Source organism: Aphelocoma coerulescens, chromosome 5, assembly GCF_041296385.1.
Source record: "Aphelocoma coerulescens isolate FSJ_1873_10779 chromosome 5, UR_Acoe_1.0, whole genome shotgun sequence".
NCBI classification, from domain to species: Eukaryota; Metazoa; Chordata; class Aves; order Passeriformes; family Corvidae; genus Aphelocoma; species Aphelocoma coerulescens.
The window spans coordinates 53,017,621-53,029,549 of NC_091019.1; positions in this window are offsets into that span (position 1 = coordinate 53,017,621).

The window sequence follows — 11,929 nt, forward strand, 5'->3', positions numbered from 1 at the left end:
CTTCCGGAGAAAAGAAAACAGAGCTCACTGTGCCAGCCATATGTTCACAGTATTGCAAACCAGCCAGCAGAAATGATGCTGTGAGGAAATACCTGGTGCAAAATACTTGGTTCCGCACTCCGATGGCCTAGATTTAAGTACAAAGAAAGGAAACAAAGCATTGTGCAAAGCCTCAGAAAATGAACCTTACAAAGGTGGTGGGAGTGAGGGTTGAGATCTATCTTCTTCCTAGCTCGTAAGGTGGTAGGCAGCTCAACCCTTGCTGCACACCTTCCTGCATTAGGTCCTTGGATGCCTCTCTCTGTTCTGCATCTGCCTGCACATGAGATCTGTGGCAGTGGCTCCTGTATTTGAAGCTCTCCCCATCCTTGACACTATTTTGCCAAGGCCCTGGGGGGCATTTCCTCAACTCTGAATTACCCTTTTAATGGTTTATGCCCAAAACAGGATGCTGTTATGGGATGACTCCTTATCAAGATTTCCATGACCCTATTTCTGTTCTTACATTGGCATTTGGATATTCTGCATGTGGAAACAGTGGCCCCACTGGGTATGAGGAGCTGAGATTTAAATTTCAGATGTTGTATCACCTGACTACATGTAAGAATTATGAATCTGCTTTGTACTAAAATGCATTTCTGGAAGTTGTTTTGAAAAATCCAGGATGCCACAAAAGCAGGGCAACTGTGCTGAACCAAGGCAAATATTTCCATCACTGAAGGTATTTATAATATTCAAATTCCTTTAGGAAAAAAAGAGAAATAATGATTTATGTCCTAAAGATACTTTAGAAATAGTAGCACTATAAATATACTATTCCTAATTTTCCACCCTTCACTTTTCATTCACCTACTTGCAAGCACATGTATGAATTTCATTTTTCAAGAACGAAGGTTGAATGTCTTCCGCAGAAAAGAGATGCAGCACTGACGAGGAGGGAATTAATAGATTGCCTCTGCACCCAGTGGGAGCAGAGGAAATATCAGCAGAGACATACCTATCTATTCATAGGTGCTTCTCCTCTTTCATCCCTGACTGCTGCTCTCTTTGGAGAACTAGTGACTAATGAAGATCCCCAGAGGTTTCCTAATTTTGGCTTAGGGTGCACCAAGAGTTTACAGTGGCCAAAAGAACAATTTGATGTTTCAACAATACAACCTTTGGCAACACAGAGTTCAAGAAGCATTTGAAGAATGCCCTCAGGCACATGCTGGGACTCTTGGGGAGTCCTGTGCAGGGCCAGGGGTTGGACTTGATGATCCTGATGTGTCCTCTCCAAGTCGGCATATTCTATGATTCTATGATAATCAGTTTAGGCAGGAGTCATCAGTCACAGCCATGCTTGGGGCTTGCTGTTAACCCCATGGAGGACTTCTGGATGGGTCAGTGCAAGTCTTTGGGGGAGAACAGTCACATATACAGGGAAGCAGATGCAAATTAAAACCAGCTCCTTGGGTTCCTGTTGGCCTTGATGGAGTTGCAGTAGGGAAGGAGCGGTTTTGGTCACCAAAGGAAACGCGTGTGTGTCTCCCAGCAGCAGCACCTCCAGCCCTCAGCTTCTCGTTCCATAAAATGGGGCCAATAGCTCCTTACCCTGTACATGGCTGCAAGGCTTAATCGGCTGAGGTTTATAAGGTGCTTTAGGAGCCTTGACTGCAAGTTGCTGCAGACTTGCTAACTACATTATTTCAAAATAAAATAAACACATTTTATACAATCAAAAGGAAAAAGTAAAAAAATTCACCATTCCTTTCTCCCCTCCAAGTCAGCTTCTCAGAACTCCTTCGGCACAAGTTACACTGCGCTCCTCGCTCAAGGTTTCACAAATAGACATAGCTGGTTGGCCAAGAGATTTTTTTACCCTGGTGTTTATAATTCCAATTGGTGTAAAATTTCCTGATGGTTAACACATCCCGTTACAGACACTTTTGAATGAATGACTCATTCCCAAATAATTGACTAGCTTTGTAATTTGGGAAGTAAAAATCACATTTATGAGTCCCTGGGGGGAAGGCCTATAATGTTGTGCATAAAAAGTAGATAAATCATAAAACCTGATTTTTTTTTCATTTGTAAAAGCTTCCATTAGCCTTTGTGTGCACATTAAAGCATTGCCCTCTAAATGTGTGCAGCTGCTTTAAATCACTGGTGCACTTTAAAATCAAGTCCTTTTATACTGTGATGTTAAAATTACATGTTGGTTACTGTAATTCTGTCTTGTTTTTTGTGGGACATCCTTGGATCAGATCTGCTTCTGGGAAAACCTCTCCCTTTGCACTAAGTTTTCTAATCCCTGTAAGCAGAAGCCTAAGCATTTTGCAGCCAGTGGAAATGGTGTTTATCAGGTAAACAAGGGAGACAAACTGAAAGGACCAGCCACTGCCAGTGCAAATAGGGCCCCATCCTCACTTAGCAGATGCATGAATTTTAGACTAAGGTTTCAAATAAATGTGCAGTGTGATTCTAATGGGATTTGACAAGGGTATTTGATGGCTGCAAGGCAAATCTATTATTATCTACAGAATATCTAGTTACAAATGTAACCCCCCAAAGGTGGTACTGAGACTACGTGATATTTAAACTCCTGAATGAAATTGCCATGCCACTTGCCTTGCCTTTGCAGTCTGAAAGTCCCATAGTCCTTTATGCTAGCAAGGCCTTTTCCCACATTTTCAGAGTACTGTAAATTAGTTTAGTATGCTTGAAAGAACCTGTAATTGTAACTGCTCTTGTTGACACATCAGCTTGATGCCACACAGAGCATGACTGGGACCATATCCTTTGGTTTTGCAGCTACAGTGCATTTCAAGTACTTGACAGGTCCAGCGCTAAGATGTTCTGAATTAGATTTGAATTACAACCGCTAAATGCCCTTGTCAAAGCTTGTTATGCCTGAAACTAGCCATATACATTTAACTGACTATTCCTATGGAAGATATACTGCTTAAACAAAGACATACTCCAAAGTTTCATACAGAATTGTCAAAATATAATTGAGTTAAAAAAACAACTAAAGCATAAGAAGAGCAATCTTTACTGCCTTCTCCCCCCATGCCCCCCTTTTCCTTCTTTGAAATAAATCCAAAGGACAATTTAGTGGAATCTCAGTACAAAATAAAAAGAGTATATGCAGTTCCCGTGGAGACATTGAAATTTATACAAACAACAGATTCATCCATACATTGATCCTAGTGTCAGGAAAGGCCATAACAGAACTTTAGGATCTCGTCCTGTGAAAAACATTTCACATCACGTTGTTGGCATCAGAGAGTATCTGGTGCTTCAGGAAGAAAATTAACTATAGCTAGCACATCGATGAGAATCAGGATCAAGCCTTGAATTCTAGAGGACTCCAAATTCACGCTTCTTCAAGTAAGGGAAGCACACATATAGACATGTGGAAGCACACAATGCCCATATGCAGTATGAAATGCACGTATGCAGTGTTTATACAATTTAATAGAAACATAATAGAAACTTCTTTCTAACTTGCAGATGCATTCATGATCACATACTGGTTGTACCAGGCCATAATCATACCTTCTTAGGCTAGGAAATAGCAACCAAAGAGCACAAAGCTGATTTTGACAGTGTTTGAAACTCAGTCTGTGCCATGGAGATGTCAGTAGCTCACAGGGCCTGTATTGTGCTGCTCCTTGTTAACCCCTGGGCTGCTGACACCAGCTGTGTGATTGCTGGAGTGGTCTGCTTAGGCTGACCTGGCTGGAAAAAAAGGGCGCTGGTTGTAAGCACCGCAGTGGGCAAAGGAGATGGTCTAAACCTTAAGGCTGAGAGAAAAGAGTGAGGACCTCCTGCAGCCTAGCTAACTGTCTCAAACCCTTTCTGAGCATAAGAAGCAGGACAGATTTGCTTAACCTAAACCCACAAAAGCTCTGGCAGCACAGAAGAAGAGGAGCTGGCTATTGCATCTGTCGAAGACAAGACCACCGCAGGCCTGCTCGTGCATGTGAGTTAACATCATCAGCTTCTCTTCCAAATTCTCCTGCATGAATGAAACAAAATATCTTGGGAAAATATATGTTGCTTCGTCACAGATTTCCTGGTTGAATTTGAAAGTCACATAATTGTGGAAGTTTTCTAGACTGGAGGGCAGGTCTCCACTATGATGTGCTCCCAGGTTTGCATTTGCTGACCTGGCTGAAGACACAGCCCGTAGTGCCCTCACTTACAGCTTCTCCCTTTCTTCAATGGGGTCTGTGAGCACAGAACATTTCAGACAGGGTTTGCTGGCATTCTGCAGTAGGGAGCCAGTACATGGCAGAGGCATATGTTCTGAAGGACCCCATGCCTGTCCAGCCACAGTAGATATAGATGTAGACTCAGCATCGTTTCTTTGTTTCCAAAATAAGGATAAAGGTCCTTCCTCTGTGTGCCTTGACTTGTAGATTGTAGCTTCTCTGGGAAAGAGACTCTCCATCCCTGGGAAGTGCAGGAAGCATCCAGCACAACGGCGTGCCATTTCACCCGGGGCCTCTAGAAGGTACTGTAAGACAAACAGAGAATAATCCTGCTTTACAACGGATAAGGGCTAGACAAAGACCAGGGCACTGTTGCAGGGCTGTGTTCCCATCTCTGGTGGAGCCGTGGTGCAAACAGATTGGGAACACACAACCAAGATTTCTCCCATCTGAATCTGCCCTAGGCATTACCTCAAAAGTTGAATTCTCCAGCAGCATCAACTGCAAAAAGATTTCTAACCCCATTCCAACAGCAAAATGTGGCTTGAACTGGTCAAAACCTGCTGACAGCCTTAAGCAGCATGAGAAACCTGTTTCATGATGGCAGTTGGTTATTTTAAAACTGAACTGAAAGATTAATGGTGAGATTTTCAAAAAATGTAGGCTCTCAATGACAGGAACTGACAATTTGCTCATGCAATTTCCCATCGCTGTGTGTGCAGCAGGGAGAAACGGGTGGGCAAAATGACACATGGCCGTTCTGTGCCTCTGCTTTTTCTGGAAACCCTAGCCCTGAAAAGGCAATAAGCAAAGCGTTTATATGAGAGGCAGAAGGACTTAAGCTGAGAGATACATTGATATTCTTTGTTAATTTTTTTATTCAATTAAAAGGCACATGCTGATTATTTTTAGCAGTGTCCCCCTGATACAATTCAGATGTAAATCACATTTCTGTAGTCAGCTGCTGCTGTTTAAGCAGAAATATTTTGACACTATAATTACAGGGTTAAAACTATGCTTTACATTAGTGTATAAAACACTCATTAAATTAAAATTCTTCCATGAAATCATGAAAATAAACAGTCTGTCTGAACTAGCATCAACAAATTCACAGGATGCTTCTGCGTTTTCTCAGGGCTGGCCTTCAAGTGACTGTGTTACAAGGCCCTTATTTAACCATGAAGTGTTAAAGGTTCACATTCTTTTGAAGGTCCCATTCTGCTTATTTTTAAAATTATTGCTTTAATTGTTTTTACAACTTGTAAGATTTTAAAGCTATTAAGCCTCAAAGTTGTGGGAAAAATTAGAATGGTGATTATTATAACTTGCATAAGTCTGTGAGACGACTGTGGCACTGCATTTTTTTTCAAGGTGGATTAAATAAAAGGTGTCCGTGGCACCATATGTGACATGTCACATTGGTCTGTTATGGCTGAGAAGCAGGATACACAATGTATACACAGCACCTTGAGGGATGGAAAAGAAGCCAAAAACTCGGGGTGGTAATGTGTTAGGGGATCCTTCTTGTCCTCTCCTTTGCTCCCCACCATCTCCTTGCCTTTCATTTCCCTCCCATCCATCACGAAGCTGATAGTCCTGCAGACAGCAGGTCCTACTGTCCGTGCCTCGAAGCAGGCAGAAGTTTCTGGCAGGAGATATCAGAACAAGAGCATCCCAGTGAGGTCCATCCACAATGCAGGAGTGGGAGCAAGGAGTGGCTGCCCTACTAACACAGGAATTCATTTATTAGGTCTGTTTCCACTTGCTTTGCTCCCCAAGGATAAGAAATCACAAAGAGAGGTCACTGACCATGGGAAGAGGCAGTGTCCCCTGGCCTGATGGTCTTACTAGAGGGACCCACTGATGGGCAATTGCATCAGTCCAGGCTCCTCCACCACCCAGCGTGGGCAAAGCTTCCTGGGTGGGACCACGGTCAAGACCCCTGAGCCTCACAGGCATTCCCCAAGAATGTTGGAAAATTTGCATATGTTGGCACACTAATCCCTATAAGCCCTGACTGGGTTTTGTTTGTTTCCTCTTCGTCTGTACAGTATCACTGGTCTTTACAGTGCACCGAGCAAGCTGTGGCTGTGCTGGGAGTGAATGGCACGGGATCGTCAGGATGCAGATGATGTAATCACAGTGGTCTGAAACATTTTTGCTACATCCATATTCCACTGAAATCCACAATTATGGTTGACTTTTCTTTGATTGAAGATATTCCAGAAAGATGGACTGCAATGGTAATTGCACGATTTTATCTTAAGATACGAATCTGAGACTGATCCCTCTGGTCTTACGAAATTACAGTCAACATGTTATTTTCTCCATTTGTGCATGAAACGTATATGCAACAGTGGTTGCTGCAATGTATATTTAGCCTTAACTTGTCAGAGCCATCAGTTAGAAAATATTCAAACCCTTCAACCACTTTATTAATCGGGATTATGCACAAGAAAGTCTGTTTCAGAGTGTAAGTTTTAGTACACACTGTAATTCAATAGTAAAGATTTTTTTTTTTTTTTAATGCTACAGTTGTTTTCTTTCAGCAGCCACATGGATGGTTGTTTTTTCTGTCCAGTATTACTAGCATTATGGTTAGCCTTTCTCTACCACAGGATGACATTTTCCATGCCAGATAGGAATAACCGTCTTTTCTGAGCCTAGATACTATAGCCCAGTGAATTAAATTAAAGAAAGTAAAGCATTTTATCACTGGAAAACATTAATATTTTATTCTGGCTCCACATTATCATGATACCTGTGGAGTATCTTCAGTAGGATTTTGAGAAATCCTACTAATAACAGTTGAAGTTACCCTCTCATTTTTGTTCCAGATCATTCCACAAAATACATCCAGTTCTTAAGTTAGATAACAAACAAATGTAATTTTTTTACTTAATATGTTTATTCAGATGAATTATTGTAACTGTTGGTCACTGGATTTTCAGGTTCTAAACAGAATCTCATTAGGATTCCTTCAGATTTTTAAACACTTTATGCAGTTTAGTTGTTGAATGAGGAAAGAAAGCCCAGAATGAAAGCCCAAAGAACCATTTCTTGGTTAATACAGGCTTCTTCAAAGAAGGAGAAAGAATTTTTAAAAATCTAAATTTTTTTCTCAAAAAAAAAACCAGGTCAAAAAGTATTTCTACTAAGCTATTAAAAATATCCAACATTAAATTTCTTGAACACATTATTTTTACTGCCTCTGTTTGGATTACCACAGGATAGGTGTTAATAAACCCTTCTACACAGTTATAGCTTGCTTTCTGTTGATATTTTCTAGCGTCTGCTCACCCCTCTTTTTTCCTAAAAACATCACTGTTAGCAAAGTTCCTCTCTACAATAGTCACAGAAGACAAACACAGCTGAACTCAAAACTTGTTTTAAGAAAAATATTTTTCTAGAAATTCTTTTCTGGGACTATCTCTTATTAAAGACATTACACACATAAAATTTAGTGAGAAGGAAACAATGACGCATTGGTGTGAGTGTAAACTCTGAGGGCAGAGTGACTTAAAACAGTACCTAGTGATGGCAGCATAAAACAGACATTAGTAAACACTTGCCATGACCAATGCCCAAATAAATCAGATTACTCTGCAGTATAGATGTTTATAGAAATAGTCATTTTGGTGAATTTAAGGCACTTCAGATGCTAACCTTACGTTTCAGAGCTGTGTGACTGCCCGTTGATGTCAGAGAACTTAAGTGCCTGGTCCTACCTCTTCTGGCACAACTTTTGGAATATTTTTGAGTAACTCCACAAACACAACTCCATAGTCTTCATTTTCCAACAGCTATTCTACCTTCCCATTTTCCCCCTGTGACTGGAGCAGCTCTAGGGATACTCAGGAAACACAGAGCTACTTGTGGTTGAAGAAGACCTGTCACTGACCACCAGAACTAAATAAATATATAACTAAATAAATATCCAGCCCTACATGTTTCAAGAAAGGCAGTTTGACACTACTTTGCATTTGGTTTCATCTACTTCTTGTAGCTTCCTCTCCCTCAGGAACAGCTCCACTTCTCCTACCCTATGGTAGGGTGGTTCATTTGTGGCCCCTTACTTAACTGGTGATGATGGAGACATCTGAATTCCTCTGTGTCCAAGATAACAGCTGACACAAACATCACTGCAGACTTAATCTTTTTGCCCATACCTACCCCACCTATGGAAGTCCAGGAGCTTGTGGCTTCCTCAGCTTTCCGATGGCCAGAAAACAGCAATATAATCCAAACCACTGGGAAATATTAGCTCTTCCCCTACCTTCTACACACCCGTCCACATTTTCTTACATTCTCCAGGAAGAAGTTGTCTCTCCTCTACCTTCTCACATGCAATAGTTGAAAGAGGAAAGTAGGGACTAGATCCCTGTCTTTCTTAACTTCCCAAATGATGACCCCTGCTCTAGGGTGGCTTAGGTATCTAGGTCATCGCCATCAGCTAGCTCTGCTGGTAGCCAACTCAAGGAACACGTAGCTGAAGTAGGCAGAATGAGGAATTATGACCAACGACCTGCTCATCCTCTCAGTAAAGCATATTTCTGCAGGGAATAGGATTTTACTTTTTTTAAGTTGAGGAAGCTGCAGTCTAAGTCCTCCAGTGGTACCGCCATCATCCCAGCTGGAAGGCCTTGGTGGGAGGTAGAAGTGGAGGTGACAGACAGACAACCTTTGGAAAATGTGAATGTTTCACAAACACACACTCTCTCCACCATGGTGACAAAGATCACTGCCACTGTTACAAATGGTAGCAGACTTCAATTTAACACTCACATTTTTCCTGAAATCTGGAGAGATGCCTCAGGCTCCTCTTCTTCAGAGACTCGGGATATATTTAGGAGGCAAAGAGAGGGACCAGCCCCCTTTTAGTGCCCAGGACTTCTTCTGGACTTGCTCCAGGGTGGCTTAAGGCCAATTCCCATACAAGACCTCTGCCCGAGCAAAGTGCAAGGGTCTCCTGCAACATCCAGTGGAGAGCAAAGCTTGAGCCAGAGATGTCGTGTTGTACTGCTTCTCCTCCCTCTTGATAAGCAGCTGTGAGGCAGGAATAAACAACTCAAACATTAGCTAAGGCACCCTTAAGTGCCACTGTGTCCCCAGGCGTTTGGAAGCTGCCGGCAGCAGGGAAGGTGCTAGACAGTCACTCCTGGGCATGAAGGATAAAACCTCCTGGGCAGCACCCACTAAAGGGCATCTGACTGCCATTCTGCCAGCAGGCTGTTGGCAACTGGGTGTTAATGGCCATCGTCACCTCAGCTGACTGTCCAATGATGAGGTTAGGGCATTAACACTCAGACTGACACAGAAAAAATCAGATGGAAACATTACTTGGTCTTGCAGGCAGCTAGAACTCCTCTCCACCACTTCCACCTCCCTCACCCTCTCACTCACATCCCCAGGCACACTTGCAGCCTCTGATTGCTTTATTGGTTCCAGGGGAAGAATATTGCTTGTTCTTTGCACAGATCTCTCTTCCTTCCCCTACCTCTCTCTTTCTTCCCATTCCCAGTTCCCAAATATGTTACTGGTGCTAAATAAGCTGCACATCAAATGGTTTTGAAGCTTCCTCTGGCAAAACCATAAAATCTGCACTGGTAAATACATATATATTTCTGCCTCAGATTCCCAATCTGTTTCCTTTAAATCCAATAAAATTTATATCATAGGGCTTAAGGGCAGAGAGCTTCATACAATTGAAAGTGATTCAGTAAATGCAAAACATAAAAACAAAGTATTGGTGTTCGGTATTCCTATGTTTCAATATTGCTTTGATATTTCACTATGAAACTTAAACTGGGTTGGGGTTTTACGCATTCTTTTTCCCCCTCTTTTGTTCCCCCACTTTTTCCTTTGAATTTCATCTCTTTAATCACTGGACCATGGACCAGAAATTCTTGCAACTTGTTTGTGGACGGGCAGAGACTAAAGCAACAGCTTGTTTAGGAGTTGTTTCACCATCTGTTCTTGCTTTTTCCATTAGATGGCTGGTTTTACACAGAGATTCATTTTATCGTTCTCTCTGTAGTGCATCATCTTGTTTCATTCACATACTCACACAATTGCTCACTTATCTTCCTGTTTGTTCACAGTACCTATTTGTACAGGGAGTGCACATTCCTCAACAGGCAATATCCTCCACTGACTTCCACCAGGACCACATGTAACTCCTGGAGCCAGGGCTGGGATTTCCTTAAATTGTATAATAGATCCAAAGTTCTGGTGGCTGAAAGGGGCTGTTATGATTATCTAGTCTGACTTTCGATATAACAAAGGCCATAAAACAACAAAGACCAAGAAGCAATTCCTGAACTGAACAAAAACCCTTTGGCTGAGCTGGAAAATGTTAACAGAGACCTCCAGTTTGGGTAATCCCCTACAGCTTTGGAGAAGTTGTTCCAGCAGTCAGAGGTAGCTGGCCTCTTTTTGTGAAGAAAACGTGGCTGCCTTCTAAAGTTTCCCTTTGCAGACACTGATTTGTATTCCCTTTGCACCGATAAAATCAAGACCTATCTGATAGCCAAAATCTCCCCCTAATGGATTCTGAGTATGCAGCTGGCCCCCAGAGGAGAGGGCAGGCACCCAGGCTATCCTTCTGAGCAGCAGTGAGCTGTTGTTCCTCTCATCTGCAACCATGCCCAGTTTCTGTCTGGCAAAATAAATAGGTTACACTGCTTTCCATTTTTGCTATAAAGCAGGTTTTGAAGACCTTATCAGCTCATACAATTTTGAATATTTCTCAGTCATAGTCCAGTAAAAGACCTGCAAGAAATGGTGTTGCAAAGTACTCTCAGTGCTGGGCTGAGGAAGCTTTTTCAGCATCAAGGTGAATCACTTGATTCCTGCCTGTATCACAGCAACGAGTGAGATCTGCTGTCTGAAAGCGAGGACAGATGACCATGTGCCTAGGTCACACACTTCTGATCACTTCAAACCCTTCACCTAGATAGGAAGATGCAGATTAGACTCCACACAACACATGAAGTTGTTCCCACCTCAGCAGAAAAATTTGGAATAACTAACTTTTTGAATTTGTTCCCAGCCCTGTTTCCCATGAGTCTAAAATACATTTAATTCACAAGGCTGTGTAATTAATGTTTATTTTCCTGCCATCACCTGCATTCAGTGAGTTAAACATCTCCCTATGGCTTCCCCAGGCAATTTCAAATGGCCATTTTAATTACATATATAAATATACTAGAAAAATCTTTTCTTTCCTCCAAAACCTGGGATTCTATACCAAAATGATAATTTCTTGATGTCTTCTCCTTTCAACATTTAGTGTGATATAGTGACGCCGTTTCCATAAGTAAAACTACCATAAGCTGAGGGGCTGACAACTCACAGCCTGAAAAGTGAGATATTGGAACCTTGCACTGCTGGGACAGTGAATGGAGCAGGAGCATTGTAGGGTCAGCCAATACTTGCCCCAGTCCTGGACTAACCAAGGGATTAGACATAGAAATCTGAATGGTTTTAGCTTTAGAAAAACTATTTTTTATACCACTGTTTATTTATTACTTAGGAAAATTTTCCACCCAAAAAGTGGTGTTTATCAGTGAGCTTTTTTCAGAGCTTTTTTTCTCTAGCTTCTCAAGAAGGTCTTTGTAAGGGGAAGATTTGTGCTGTTCAGTGAGGAAAGAAAAAAATCAGGAAACTTTATAATTTTTTTTCTTTATAATCCTTTTACATTCCTGGCTTATTTAATCTTATGAACTATT